Source organism: Diabrotica undecimpunctata, chromosome 6 (assembly GCF_040954645.1).
Source record: "Diabrotica undecimpunctata isolate CICGRU chromosome 6, icDiaUnde3, whole genome shotgun sequence".
Lineage (NCBI taxonomy): Eukaryota > Metazoa > Arthropoda > Insecta > Coleoptera > Chrysomelidae > Diabrotica > Diabrotica undecimpunctata.
The window spans coordinates 140,503,016-140,519,746 of NC_092808.1; the positions used below are offsets into that span (position 1 = coordinate 140,503,016).

The 16,731-nt window shown below is 32.0% G+C and overlaps 1 protein-coding gene and 1 long non-coding RNA gene across 2 annotated transcripts in view; both read left to right on the plus strand.

Annotated features, from left to right (window-relative positions):
* Positions 1 to 16,731, plus strand: part of LOC140444647 (alpha-2B adrenergic receptor-like) — a 110,380-nt gene that overhangs the window by 32,640 nt on the left and 61,009 nt on the right. The window lies entirely within an intron of this gene.
* Positions 13,403 to 14,919, plus strand: LOC140443983 (uncharacterized). Its single transcript, XR_011951292.1, has 3 exons — positions 13,403 to 14,170; positions 14,374 to 14,469; positions 14,766 to 14,919. It is a non-coding gene; the product is annotated as an uncharacterized lncRNA (long non-coding RNA).

Sequence of the window (16,731 nt, forward strand, 5' to 3'; positions counted from 1 at the left end):
ATGCTGTATACTAGACTTAAACTTTTGTTCCTTCACTAGCTGGAACCATAAATACATTAAAAGCCAGTTTTTTTTTGCCCGGGACAATTATCCGTGAAAAAAAAACGAAATATTCTACTTCACCCATCTTTGAGCTCAGAAATTTTATGAATATTGATGCAATTTTACCACGTCCTCTTTTTGCAACGTCTTCCGTCCAGACAAACATATGACCAGTGTCTTCCGTACAATAATGGATTTCTAGATTATACATACATATTTTTCTGCAATAAATGCTGGACCAGTGGTTAATTTGGATATTTGTAGCACTTGCTGCAAGTAAAACGATATAACACATATTTTCTTATAAATTTTGGACCGTTTGTAAAAAACTTATCTAAAAAATTAGTATTTATCGAGAACTAACAAGGTCACAAGGTACATACTGCTGGAAGTGTGATCTTGTTAGTTCTCGGCAAATACTTATTTTTTACATAAGTTTTTTACATACTTTTTTAAATTACATGTACAACAACCACATAATCTTTTGCTGTGCTATGTTTGAATCAAATTGTAAATTGTATTTAGTTTCAATTGATTGTTTATACAACCTAATTATTTAATGTCTAGTATCTTAAGCTTATTTATTTACAATAACCATATGGTCTTTTGCTGTGCTATGTTTGAATCAAATTGTAAATTGTATTTAGTTTCAATTGATTGTTTATACAACCTAATTATTTAATGTCAAGTATCTGAAGCTTATTTAGATTTTACACATTGACTGCTACATGTCTTTTTGAAATGAACTGATGATGCTTTCTAATTAGAGAGCGAAACGTCTTCAAATAAATAGATGAAGTAGCCAAGTCTTTTTTCTCCATCTTTTGACCAAAAAACCCACCACTCTTCGAGTGATCCTTTATGTAAAGTGAAAAATCTTTTATGTATCACTGGTGTTATCGGATCATTACGCACATCGATCAACATCCATCTCTCGGGCCAGAGGCCCTCTGGCTGGATTATGCTGCTCTTTGAGCGTAGTTATATCAATAACACCCTTGGTGTAGAAATAACTATCATTAAAAAAATCCATAAGCCTATTTCTTTACATCTTCACAACCAGAGAAAGAAAAACTTTTATTATTTTTTTGTGTAAGACTGTAACTTTCTTTGTACTTTTAACAAAATTAATTATTTTTTATTTCTTTTTGAAACGTTTAAGTATAATTCTTTACTTATTCTTATCACAATTAGTATAAGATCTATCGTTTTCAATTTAAGGCTTAGTATCTGCAGTATAAACCGGAACAAACAACAACAACAACAAGGCAGGATTATAAGCTTAGGCTTGTAGTACGATTTTTATAAATTCAAAATTTGCATGGCTGCTGCAGCATTTTGGTGAAAAGGATTTAAATTCATTTTAAAGTTGGTCCATCTCATTTATAGTCTAGATCGTAAACATTTTACAATGCAAATTTAAGTTTAAAATATAAAAATAAACAATAATCTTCTTATTGACTTAGTTATCAACTTTATCGTCTGCAAACAGCTGGTGGATATAGGAAAATCGATAGAGATTACTGCTTCAATAAATTATTGCTGTAAGCGATAAAACTTCTATCAAGCTGGTTTATGGCAATGAGCGCAGCCGGATATACGGAGCCTGCATATAATTATCAGAATTGCACCTTTATTATGTAAATATTTGCTCTAACTAGAAACGTATCAGCATTATACTGCAGTCTATTATTGTTTATTATTTTTCTAATTATTTGGTATCCTTTTGATTATGCTATTTTATCTATCGGATGTAATAAATAATATCAATACAGTCCGTCCCAAACCCTTTTTTCAGTGCGTTATAGTTGATCAAAAACGCATTAAGCTAGAAGTGATAGAAAAAAACGTGAGTCTGTAATTATTATACATAGAACTTAGAAAATTATGTATCGTTCACGGGTATTTGCATATTAAACTGAATTCTACTTACGGATGTATAATAGGTTGGAGTTTAGAATACGCTTAATAGATATCCAATTAATGATGCCCATAAATATAATTTGACGCAGATGGTCTCGATCGTGACTGTACTTTCACAATGTCAACTGATAAAATGATAATTGTCATTCCAGGTTAGTATTTTCAGACATTTTACAGTGAAAATTTTATTTTGTATTTATTTTCATAACAATATTTTAAATATGCCGAGATATACCGAGAATGAACGAAGACTAATATTAAAATTACTAAATTATTTTCAATTAGAAAAAGAGGCTGGGACAACTTTATTACCAGTTTTTGCCGTTCGTGAAGTAAGTTTTAAATTATTCTAAAAAATGTTAATACTATTTTAAATACATTTTAGTGTGTTGCCGAGGAGTTAGAAGTTTGCTTATCAACAGTAAGACGATTGGCAAATGAAGGCATTCAAACAGATGTCTGTGGCAATGAGTACTTCAGTATGTGATAATCTAGGATAACCTCCATTAAAAAAATAAATATGGACATGTTATTAGAAGTGTATATTAAAACTATTTAAACTATTTCCACTATTTAATGATAAATCTTCACAAAATTAAACTATTGGCTGCCAAAGAAACTTATCGCAAAATTACTTATCCGAATATGACTGATTTCAATCAATGCTATTTTATCACAGGAATGTTTGCCTTGATGCCTTGCAATTGCCAGTAAATTTTTTTATCTCGCAGTCAACTCGTAAAAGATTCTAGGAGAAAGCATTATTTTAAATTCCATAGTGTTTGTAATAAATAATAATAAATCCATAAAAAATCTTAGCTAATTAAGAAAAAATATATACAGCACGGGACCTCTAATATGTAAATTAAAAAAAAAATTGAATTGTTAAAAATTTTATTCCACATTAAAAAAAATAAACTTTTTATATTTAGCCGATTACGATCCTGCAACTGTCAGATTTAACTAAAATATCATGCAATAATTCTCGACGTTCTTAAAATCCTATATGACGTCAATATTAGTGACGCACTGAAAGAAGGGTTTGGGACAGACTATATGTACTTTTAATTAAAAATTTAAATTACTTTAAGCATAAACTTAGAATATAACGTAAATAGCGCATTAGATTTAAGACGGAAATGCAATGTATAATAAATTGTTGTTAAGTTATAATAAAACACCAACAATGCAGACATTTCATTGTACTTTAGAATGTTGTGTAAAAACATATTTGCGTTTGATATACAATATCTGTAAAAAAGCAAATATCATGAATAAAAATAGATCGTAGTGTAGTATAACTTGGCTAATATTTTCTAATATAATTAAAGTGTAATTTAAACCAAAAAAAATCACATTGATTAGCTATATACCATAGTTTAAAAAAAACTTACAATGAATTCATTTTTTTTTATATTTTATAAAACGGACATAAAATTTTATTAGTTTTGAGAAGTTTTTCCATTGCCGGAATGGCAATGGAAAAACAAGGAATAAGCAAAAAAATATACAAGCAGCTCTACAAAATTATGACGGCAAACATTAAAACTGAAAATAGATTAACTAGAGAAATTCCTATTAGTAAGGGCCTAAAGCAAGGCTGCTGCATAGCACCTACACTCTTCAAAATATATCTAAATGAGTCACTCTCAGTGTGGAGAAGAAAGTGCTGCAATATGGGCATCCCAATCGGAGATGATAGATTGTACACGATACACTTCGCTGACGACCAAGCCATTCTAGCTGAAGACGAGAGTGATGTAGGCTACATGCTTAGAAAACTGGAAGATGAGTATACCAAATGGGGCCTCACAATTAATATACAAAAAACTGAGTACTTAGTTGTAGGAGAAAAACCAGAAAGCCTACAAATCGAAACGGGAACTACAAAACCAAAAGACAATTTTAAATACTTGGGAGTCCAAATAACATCAAAAGCAGGAAGTAGCGAAGAAATACACTCCAGGATTGGCCAAGCAAGATCAGCCACCAGACAGCTACACGGACTATTATGGAATAAAAAAATAACAAAAGAAAATAAAAAAAGAATTTATAAAACAATAATGGAAAGTATTGGGCTGTACGGCGCCGAACTCTGGGAAATAAACCAAAGAAACAAATCAAAAATTAAGGCCATGGAGATGAACTACTGGAGACGATGTTGACAGCTCACTAGACTTGATAGGGTGAGAAACGAAGATATTCGGAGAGAAATGGAAATCGATCTAGACATAATAGACACAATCGAAGCCAAAAGACTTAACTGGTATGGACACCTTCAGAGAATGCCTGAAACTAGATGGCCAAAAAAAATAGAAGAATGGACTCCGCCAACTAAAAGAAAACGAGGTAGATCAAGACGATCCTGGAGAGACGATGTCGACGATGCAATGACCGCCAGAGATCTAACAACTGAAGATTGCTTCGACAGAAAACGCTGAAAATTAGGATGCGAGAAGGGGCGTCAGCTGTAGAAGACTCGCTTGTTATATATAGAAGTTTTAAAAATTATCCAAAATGGATTTATAAATTTTCAGAACGTATTCGATCCTATCAGATCCTCATCAGTGAAAAACCTACAAATAAGTATAACCACTTAAAAATAAAAACAAAATGGTAAAATTTTGACTTAAATTAAAAAAGGTGGTTAATACTTACGTGTATAAAGTAGTTGGAAATAGCCACATAGGTCAGTTGACCCTTAAATTACATAATTTAAGTATCACAATTGTAATTTTCAAGACACTAGGTCTATAATAAAGGATTACATTTTTAAAGGAAACGTACAATTGCTCAGCTCGAAAAAGGAGACCTTACGCCCTGAGATGTAACAACCAACTATTGACACAAAGAAGTAAAAATTGTTTTGAAATGACAAGACCTCCAAGACAAGTGATAGGTACTTTATAAAAAGTGATCAAATAATATATGCCCATTAAATTTTGCTATTTGACGTATTTAACATAAAAACCAATCGCATTCTTTTAGGATAACCTTTATCCAGTAATTCTTGAACGGGTGTTAAGTGATAAGGATAAAACTGCTATTCCTTGAATCTTCTCCAAATAATCATGTGAGGAACATCTAATTGAGCTGCTACTACTCTTATATTACTTCCAGGGATTTCTTAATTGCTTCCAGAATCTCTTCTTCGTTTGAATCCACTTTTGGTCGACCATTATTACCAACAAGTTGCGGTCGCAATGTGCCTGTATCTCGTAAACGATGATCATTGCAAAGACGTAATCGTTTGCCTGGTGTATTTCCATTAGGATATTTTTCTGCATAACATCTTGCATCTGCTGCACTATTCCCGTGGCATTCACCTGTAATTACCAATAATTATCTAAAACCCTAATTCAGCCTGCTCAAACTTACCCAGAATTAAATGCATATCTGCCATTTCTGAAAACGTGTACACCATTGTAATAGAAAATTTAATGTATTGTTGATGATACTATTTAATACATAGTAACCATAGCAACAGGTGTTATCCAGCCGACTAGAGAATTTTTAAAACATAATAAAAAAGTAACCCCTATCTCGATAAAAACTGGCTTATCGAAAAAGTACTAAGAAGCAAAAAAGTTTTAAAAATATTGTGTTAAACTATGATTTGTTTTTCAACCAGGAGGAGTGAGCTAAAAACAAAGATTCACACCCAAGAACGTTACTAGAAAAGTTACCAAATACATTTTCTTTTTTGTTTGATTATTTTTAATAAAAATTTCATTTAAAGTGGGCATTTCATTCTTGAAAAAGAAGCTGTGTACTATCTGTCGTACAGATGTTTTAACTTTTTCATCGTATGTTGCAAGGATAGAAGGTCGACCGCCAATATTTTTAGGACATCTTACTGTTCCAATCTGCTTATAATATTCTTTAATTCTTCTGTAAATAGTTGAATTCGCAACAGCTAAAATTAGCACATTACTTTAGTAAGTCTTGATTTTAACAATAACTATTCTGCAAAACTAACCTGTTGCCTGTTTTATTTTTGCTACCATGGCTGTTATTTTTATTGAAGGATTATCAATGTTTATTTGTTTGCACATGTTTATAATGCATTGTTTATCATTTGATTATAAATGACCCAAATCTACTCGGCGTTTTTTAGGGGGAGAAGGATAATTACTACTAGTACTTGGCATTGAATCCATATTGTTTTCTTAATAAGACTAATACGTCGCTCAATAGTTCTGAAAAGAACTGTTTTTTATATAAATGTAAACTAAAAATCTAAAAATTAAAGGAATAACGCAGAAAATACAAAAAATCGTTGATATTAATTTTGAATTTTAAAATTTCTTAAATCTCATTAATGTAATATGGTAGAGGTAGTTTCGTCTTTATCTTTTTATTTCACAGCGTATTATGTTTTCTATCTTTTGCGTTATTTTGCCAGTTCTTAAGGCACTCATTACTGTATATTACGTTCTAAATAAATATAGGGCTTATTGAGATTAATCTTATTATAGTTTTTTGTTTGTTCACATACCGTGTGACATTTCTCGCTTAGCAGTATCTCAATATATTAATTTAGAAAGTTTTCATGACGTAACGTGATTGATTTTGGTTTACCCGAAATATTCATGGATATATTTGGGTATATTGGACTTGTATTCGGGTCTGAGGTCAATTTATTTTTGCTTTCAATGGCTTTCGGCAGGCCATTGCTAATTTTTCACTTGTTTGTTTGATTGAAGAGGACAGTGATTGATTACGTAACTTGTTCTTGCTATTAGGTTGCTTCTGGTTTAATCTGATGAAACATCATTCACAGATGTTTATGTATCGGCAAAAAAGCAAAGGAGAAATGTGCGAAAATTGTAATTTATACTATTTTTTTTCTGATGGCGTGTATTCGTTGTCGACGGTGATATTAAAAAAATGTTGATATTGATTCAATGCAAAAAAAATCCGTAAAGGATGTCCCAAATTTTCGTATTTTTAAACTGATAGTGCAAATATTTCTTAAAATATTTTTCATTATCAACCATTTGACTTAAGTTAAAAATTAAATTTAATTGTGTGACTTAAGTGTTTGCTTCTATATAAAACTTTGCATTTGAATGTTATTACGTAAAAGGCACTGACCAACGAAATATCTGGCGTTGTAGTGAACGGAATCACTATTAAAAGCTTGAGATATAAGGATGACACCGTGATAATAGCAGAGAATATTAAATGAGGCCCACCTTTGAACATGCAAAGTCCAATTCATTTAACATATCTGTGGCTTCTCCTAAATTATCTGTGATAAGGACAATGTCATCTGCGAAACGTAGATGGTTAAGCTTTTTGCCGTCTATTGGTACTCCTCTGTGGTCCCAATTGACCATCTTAAAGGCATATTCTAATGCCGTTATGAATAATTTTGGTCACAATGTATCTCCTTGCCTTATCTCTTGTTTTCTTTTTATTGGTCGGGTTTTTGTAAATATTGTAAATAAGTTCACTATACCTATGGTCAATACTGCTGTCATTCATTGCTTCTATAAGGCTGTCTATTTCCATCGTGTCGAACGCTTTATGACAATTTATAAAAGTAGAGACAAGAGGTTTGTTGTATTCTTTAGATTTTTCAATGAGTGTCTTAACTGTATGGAGGTGATCATTGGTACCATAATTAGATCGGAATTGTGCCTGCTCTCTCAGTTGGTAATATATTTTTTTTCCAATCTTGATGTGACTAACCTAGTGAAGAGCTTGTATATGTGGTTCAAGAGGCTAATAGGTCCATAAATCTTCTAATTTTTAGGTAAAAGTATGGTTATAGCATTGTTCCCTTCTTTGGGCACCCCTTTTTGCTGCAAATATGTATTAAACAGTTTCTTTTGCTTGTTTCTTAATTTATGAATTTCGCTGGTAGGTATTTTAAACTTTTAAGCTGGTATTTTCCTCTATAGTGCGTTTAATATTATTGGTTTTAAATTTTTTAAAACTCTCCTGACTGCCTTCGAAACAGATTTATTAATTTCTCTTAGAGTGTGACTCTCTGCATTATTATCGCTTTTTATTTGTCTTCTTTTATTCAGCAGCGTTTCAGTATGTGTACTTATTTTACTATCTGATTTTCTTTTAGGATAGTGCACCCAGTGACTTTCTTGTAAGGTGTTTATTATTATTAAGATCGTTCTCGGAGGTTTCATGAAGTAGTAGCTTATTCTTGATATGTGTCTGATACTGGTAGATTTCTAATGCGGGTGTCCAGATACCATGAGATTTATTTTTAATCATCATGTTTCTTTCTTTTTTTTATTCTGTATTCTCTGCTAGTGGTAAACTTGTTGAGGACTGTTACATCTTTAATTATTTGTTTTTCGTCACTTATGATGTAGTCGATTTCAATTCTTGTTCTACCGTTTGGACTTTCCCTGGTCCATCTTTTGTGCATATTTTTGTAAAAGAAGCTGTTCATGTTGAATAAATTATTCTAGAGTAGGAATCCTAGTAGGGTTTCTCCTAGGCCATTTTTTACTAAAGAATTGAATTTTTCCAAGGATGTTTTTAGCTCTGTTTTTTTAACCACCACATAAAATTGTAAATTGTGTACGAGAGTCATTAAGCGCAGTAGATATGTCTGTATGGTCTATTCTTGGAGCGTATTCTTGGATAATTTTGAGTTGTATAGAGCTAGCAGTATAGCTTGTAGTTGTCATTTTCAAGCATTCTGTCAGGGACATATTGATAATAAGAAAGATGGTCGGTTTGGAGAAGTCCCAGTTTATCAACTAGTTCTTGGTGAATAATATTTCCTACTGAGTCAAGGCGTTCTTTATAATTAGTTCCGACAAAGGCCTGGCAGCCTCCGGTAAGATGTTGGATGGTTTCTTGGGCTTGGCATCCATATCGGCATTTGTCATTTTGGACTTTAGGATCTTTAACAATATATTTCAGGTAATTTTTAGTTAGAATAACCTGATCCTGAAACGCAAGTAGAAAGCCCTCAGTCTCGGGAAACATCTTTCCTGATGTCAACCAATATTTTAACACTATTATCGACATATTCTTGGCTGATCTCATTATGTCGCCCATGCAGAGGTTTACTCATTCAGGTGCGCATTTTTTCTTGCTTAGTCAGATGGTTTATGAGCATTTCTTGTTCCCTCAGTTTAAGCGGCGTTGTATCATCTACTGCACAAATTGCTCGATGTAAAGCAGATGTCTCAGCCTGCACCTAAAAATAAGTTCTTCAATTAGCAACTTGCTTATCTAATTGCTCACCTATATCCATAAGTCCTCTTCCCCCTTGATACCGCGGTAATGTTGTTCTCTCTACTGCACTGCTTGGATGATGTTCTTGCGCCTTTGTGAGAAGTGTTCTTACTATCCGCTGAAGACTCTGTATATCCATTTTTGACCACTTTATAATACCAAATGAGTAGCTCAGCGCGGACAGCCGTACGTATTTAATGCTTTAAACAAATTTTTACTATTAAGATATGACCGATTTAGTTGTCTTACTCTTCTTACAAACTCGACAGTTAGTTTGGTTTTTATTAGTTTATGGTCAATTTTTTGCACTTGCTGTACTCCGATATATATTTGTTCATATCATTTTCAGCCATTGTCTCGATGTTTTGGACATCTTGCATATCGAAACCTCCGGGCTGAACCTTTCCTCTGACCATATTTAGTATACGGCACGGTATTTGGCACTAGTCCAAAATGCATACTAATATCATTACTTACTTCTATTATTACTTACTTACATTACTTACTATATCATCTTATATACTAAAAGGCTAAGCCCTTTTCTTGTGCGCAATACTCCTCCTAAACGGTGATAGATAGGAGAATAATTTTTTCGAATAATTAAACAGATTGTTGAGTAGATTCCCCCTAAGGTTTAAAATTTAAAAAATTCGAACCGGTTTAAAAATGGCGGCCATAAAATGAATTTTTCCTATAGTAATAATAGTATAATAAGTATAGGAATTTTACAGGTTTCATTCTTCAAAATTTAAAGTCCTAAATACTAAAAGGCTAAGCTCTTTTCTTGTGCGCAATACTCCTCCTAAACGGTGAAAGATGAGAGAATAATTTTTTCGAATAATTAAACAGATTGTTGAGTAGATTCCCCCTAAGGTTTAAAATTTAAAAAATTCGAACCGGTTTAAAAATGGCGGCCATAAAATGAATTTTTCCTATAGTAAAGTATAGGAATTTTACAGGCTTCATTCCTAATTTTCAATGTATTTTTAAAATATGCCCGCGTCTACTTTTTTCTTATACTTACTGATTAAATTCAGAATTATGAAACCGGAAGTATTTACTTCCGGTAAGATATCTTTTATACTAAAAGTTGAAAAACTCAATGATACTACTTTATATGTGCGGAGTTACCTGATCCAGCGGTTGATCCTGATCTTTATGAAAAAGTCAGAAGTCACATGATTCATGGTCCATGTGGTACTTTCAATCCATCCTGTCCATGCATGAAAGAGGACAAATGCTCCAAAAAATTCCCTAAACAGTTTCAGGAAGAAACTGTTGAAAAGACAAACGGCATGCCTGTATATCACAGACGCGAAAACAACAACTACTTTATTCTTCGAGACTGTCAAATGGATAATCGTTGGGTTATTCCTTACAACAAGTTTCTCCTCCGGAAGTACGACTGTCACATCAACGTTGAATACTGTGGCAGCGTTGAAGCCATCAAGTACATCTATAAGTACATATTAAATACGTGTTTTTTGGATTATTATTCAATTTAAAAAAATTGGCGTCGATACAGTTTATTTTTAGGATTTTTGGAACATTTACACCAGGCGACGGAAACGATGGATCGTTAGACTCCGCCCCTCTTAAATATCAACAAAACTTACATCAAAACTCGATGTCGAGTTGGTACGCTAGTTGCTTACTATTATTATAATCATTATTATATATGTTATAATTTGCATATTATTTTAAATTAAAATAAAAATAATTTTGGTAGTCTATACTTTATAATATGTCAATAATCAAAACTGGCCGTATACGTTTTGTTAAAAAGGTTCATTTATCTTTCAATACAAATTAAACTAGATTATGTACTTTTTTCATTACGGTTTATTTTGTAAACTTCTCACGATATTATAAACATATAAAATCCTGAGTGTTTTCTTACGGATGTGTTTTCCTTTCAACTTATTGTAAACTCCCAGACAACCACGTAAGAGGTGCACAGAGGTCCCGTTTGTTGTCCTGATTTAATATCGGATTAGAAGAGAGTTGATACGTGCAAGGATTAGTAACAGCTGCTTTTAGTGCTAAAATAAGATAAATGTATAAGTAACTTCTTGCTGCATCTAATGCTGTTCTTCCTTTCTATTAGGTATTAAGTACTCTCTTCTTGTTAACGTGTTACGGATTCTAAATGCTAATTAGCGTTTACATGCATTATTAGCATGAATGGATTAACTAACTGATGATGACGTCTCAAGAAAGGAGGCGTACATTTTCTATTTATAAAGCAGACGTATATTTTAAGCCTAATTGCTATTAAATGTATCAAATGAGACAGTATGCTTATACAAGGTGTTTCAATTAGATAGTATCTTAAATGAAAACTAATTTAATTTGTAATCTAAAAGTTGGATCTTAAAAAGGTGTTTCTTTTTTAACCTTTTTTCTATGCTTCATCGCATTCATAATTGAGATCTTTTTTGTGTTTCATGTACAAAAAATTATAATAATTTTTTTTACTGAACGGCCACCCTCTTGTTAGGTACACAAATGGACTATGGCTGTAACTGTAACTGTACAAAATATAAAATTGTTTTACTAACAACCCTTTTTATCTAATAGTTGATATAATAACTGCAAAAATCTAACATTTTATTTATATTTATATGAAATTTTCAAAGTATAAATAAATATCATTTGACAGCAAATTTAATTATTATATAAACTAAGATGTTTAAAAATAACATGTTATATTAAAGACTAGTTTTAAAATTTAAATATTGTATTTTAAATTTAATAAAGTAATTTTATATTTTATATTTTAAATAAATTCAATAAAAATATTGTTTGCTCCTACCGTCACATGTTAACGTATTGACCCTTTACAGCATGAATTTTTGTTTTTTTGTCAAAAATAAATTCTCAGATAAGAATTTTAATTTTATTTGTACGTAAAAATTTACTTTATTGACAAATAAAATTTTGGTTCCAAATATATGGAACATCATGCAACAATGTAATATTAAAGTCAAACTATTTTGAAGCTACAGTATACACTATACAGTATGAACAGCATATAACAGTTTCTTTCTTTATTAATACACAACGTGCATTTTGTGCACACTATATATGTTTTCCCTGTACAGCCTGGAAATTTGCATCTTGACCTAGTGCTCTCATCCCAATAGGGAAAATGATCAAGCCTATCTTTACGGAAGTTTTCTTGGGGTATTTATTTAGAGGGTTTCTTTTTTCGTTTGTTCTCGTACATCTGCTAAATGCTACTACTTGACGGTCTTCCTACTCTGTTCTGTTTACTTGCTTTTCCGGCTTTGCATAGAGGATCGGCTATTGCTAGTTTTTTATCCAAAAGGATTAAATCAAATTTCTTCGTTCTTTTGGCTAATAATCAACAGTTCACGGCTGTATTGTTATTGAAATAAAAAAATATTTCTTCGAACTGATTTTCATACGATAAAATCCTAACATGGAATCAAAGAATCACATGTAGTTGTTGTAAATTAGGACACTGTTAGGACAAGGTTTCATTTTATGTATACTTTCTTGTTTGAAAAATCTTCTTTTTTCTCCCTTTGGTTCACTTTCAGCATATGTTGACATTGTAGTAATGATTTTATTATCAAACCAGGACACTACACTGACATCCACATTGTCTATATTGGCTATTTTTTCTACCATATGACCTCTGTCGCGCTTCTTTATTTCTTTCTCAACTGACATCACAACTCCAGGAACACGATTAAATTTTACTGTTCCCAAAGGTAAAATGCCCTCTTTGATCAGATATATCATAAGAGGTATGCTGGCGAACCAATTGTCAAAAAAAAACTTGTAATGTTGATGTTTTGTTGTAATGTTACTGGACTATAATTTGTAGCAGAATTAAATTATTACAAATAAAAAAATTGTCTTTAAGTGAAATTATTCATAGAGGTTAACCTCCTTCTAAAAACAAAACAAAGTCTCAAATATGATTAGATATTTCATATCAACTGTCAGGAATAATAAAGCTGATTGTCATATGTCACCATTTATTTTAAAACAGAGCAAATAATATGACAGCTAGACTAAACCCTAAGCCATATTATATAATTTATTGAAGGTAAATTAAATGCACGACCAAATACTTACCAAGTCGGGATAGTATTATGAGGTTTTTTCCTAGTTTTTCCCTCATAATTTACTATGGAATCACTAACAGGAGAATTTTACTGTCATCATTGCATGTGTTTGAGTAGAAAGGGAGCCATTTCACCCCACTTTGACCTTTGACCCCTGACGTCACAAGCACCGTCCGCGCTCCGGTCACGCCCCGTGATGACGTCATGAACGCTAACCCGCGCCCCGTCATGACGCTCAGCCTACGAGGCCAATCGGTCATTTGGTAGGTGTCAATAGGTATAAAAAAAGTATTTATCAAAGGTGTAACGGCCATTTGTCATGGTTAGAACGGGATATACGAAGCAATGTGTCGATATAAAGTGTAAATACAAACCGCAGAGAATAACGCAAAAGCGAATAGTAATGTCAAGGTTGTCGATATGGGTATTGCAAACATATATATTTAAACTTGTGTGTTAAAGAAATCCGCAAACTCAAAGTGCGATAAAGAGAAACTACTTTTAATCAAGTATTTAAAATATGAAAAATTACGAATGTATTTACAAATTAGCAAAGATTACAGATATCACCGATGTAGAAAGCCGCAAAATATTATTTTATTAAAATGCAAATAGCAGAAAAACATGAGAAATTGATAAACTTGTAAGCAGGTGGCGATATCGCCAAAGCCGCAAACTGTTATCTAGGTGTAGAACAACAGCGAAGACTTCATCGTTTCATTTTAAATAATATTTTTCAAAGAAATGTGCGTGTTATGGATTATAGTGTAAAAAAAACAGAAAAATGTGGCAAAATGTAAAAATTTTGTGAAAAAAAAATATGTAAATATACATTTATATGCCTGTAAGGACCTACCAAGAACAAGGATTAACAGAAGAAAACAGAGGTAAGTAATAAGAACTATTATTATTATTCAATGACTGGTGTCTAAAACGATTCAAAAACGTAAGGAAGGTAAAAGCGCTAGCATGTATTTTGTAAAAAATGTAGATTTAATACACATGTACAAAATGGCGGTTGTACCGGCAAAATATTTCAAAACGTGGTAAAATAATTAAGAGATTAAAACAGTTTTACTTTTGCTTACAGAGTATACCAAAGGGATAAAAAGCCCATAAAGTTCTAAATTGTCAAAAACTAAGGCGTAAAGACCGACAGGAATAGACGAAGTATACAGATACTAAGGTAAGATATTGTTATTCTGCATTAAACATGCCTATTTTTTAACAAATACCATAAATGTGCCTGGTTTTTAACAAGCACGTAAATAAAATGTCTACGAAGGTTTTTTTTTTTTTTTTTTTTTTTGCAAAATGTCCAATATGCAGATGTCCCAAATGTCTAATGAGCATGCGCAACAAAGTCACGCTATTTGTTTAATAAAAAACGTTTTTAAATGTAAAAGAAAGAATACACGAGTACCTAGAAAAAATATTACACAGTACAAGCATTGTACAAATTATGTAAACTTATAATTTTAGATGAGAAGCCGAACATGAAGCATCAGTGCCCACCGTAATTAATATTTGGAAATCAACAACAACAACAATTGACAACGTTAGACGCTGAATAACTAAGGGTAAGCAAATGATTGTAAATTTTTGCTTTAAAGAAAAGAATATAAAAATATGTAAAATTTGATTGTTGTAAGTATCAGAAGTCATAAGTTTGCGCAATATGCGGACAAAATAATAAATTTATCGTTTTCACCGGTTAGATAACAATTTCCTGTTGTTTGTTTGAGAATTGTCGATCTTCTAATAGCATCAATTTATTTTACATAATAATTAAAAGAAATACCAAATGTTTAGTAATTGTTTTTACATTAAGAATAAAGAGATTATAAATAATAGATAAATAACAAAAATTATTATACAGGGCGGATAAAATGAAGATTTTACATATAGGTTTAACCAAAATGTTCTTGTACAGGGTGTTTATAAAACTTAAGTAAATATAATAGCCCTAAGTAATGTTACATCTCTTTCCAAGGCCTACCCAGGAGGCAATACGTCAACATTATATGACATATTCGTGGATATATCAAAGAATATTGATGTATTGGAGATGCTTACGGCCTCGTTAAGATTCCCCGCCATATGTCTCAATATACAGAGCATAGAAAGACATAAGACAGGCCTACGGTATTTGGGCCCATCCATGCTTTGCTTATGTAGAAATCACATATAAGTAGTGTAAGGCCCAGTAAATATCTTTTAGTGATCTGTGCAGAGTATCTTTTGGGTATCAGGCAGCTAACGAACACATAGCTCCGGAGTTAACCAGACCGGTTCATTAAGTAGCCAGTGACTCATAGCAGATATCTTTTGGTGATTTATCTGAGCATCTTTTAAGATTTTTTATTATACAGAGGTGTGGTCAGGGCTAGTTCAAGGTAAGGCCCAGTAAATATCTTTTAGTGATCTGTGCAGAGTATCTTTTGGGTATCAGGCAGCTAACAAACACATAGCTCCGGAGTTAACCAGACCGGTTCATTAAGTAGCCAGTGACTCATAACAGATATCTTTTGGTGATTTATCTGAGCATCTTTTAAGATTTTTATTATACAGAGGTGTGGTCAGACTTAGTTCAACGGCTACTACTTTGGGGTAGTCTACCACTGACTAAATAGTACTGACTCTTGGGAAGGTGATCAGGGATTAAAGCTAAAAGGTTTTTACACTTAAATATGTAGATATTCTTCGTAAACAAAGCATGGATGTTGTCAAAATATAACCTATGCAAAAAAGTACAGTAGCTCTTAAATATTTTTTAAAAATGGTAGATAGCATTTTTTAACATTGAAAATAAGATAACATTCTGAAATTTTTAATATTACCGATGTTTTTAAATTTAATGATAATTTTCAAAACAAATCATATTACATAAAAAAAAAGTAATTAACGAGGCATTTTTAAGATTTGAATGTCGAATTTAGTGTCTTTAAGTTGTATGTAAGCATTGGAACTGGCTACATTTTTAATTTGTTCTAACATTTTAGCCATATTGACATCTGCACTAGTTGTTGTCGAAATAGGATGATTGAAATTGTCATTTAAAGCCACAATACGGATTCTGTCACCCTTTTTGTAGCCAATTTGCTTTTTTCCACCTACATAGTTTTCACAGCATAGTTGGAAAGTGCACTGATGAGCATTGAATTTTTTAATTTCTCGTTGATTTATAATATTTACAGACCACATTTTGATACGTGTGTACTCTATGAGTGTTCAACTGTGAATGAAGAGATTTTGACATGTGACACACTATTAACAGCAATCTAAGAGGCCTTGTAGCCTAGAGGCAGGGTATCCATACACTCATCATTATGTACAATTTTTCGTTTTTTGTAGTCCATCTTGAATGTCTTCGATACCCTTTTTTGCGTCACTATGTCTTTAGTGTGGACATCGCGGCATATTTGGTCATATGTGAGCTTGATTTGTT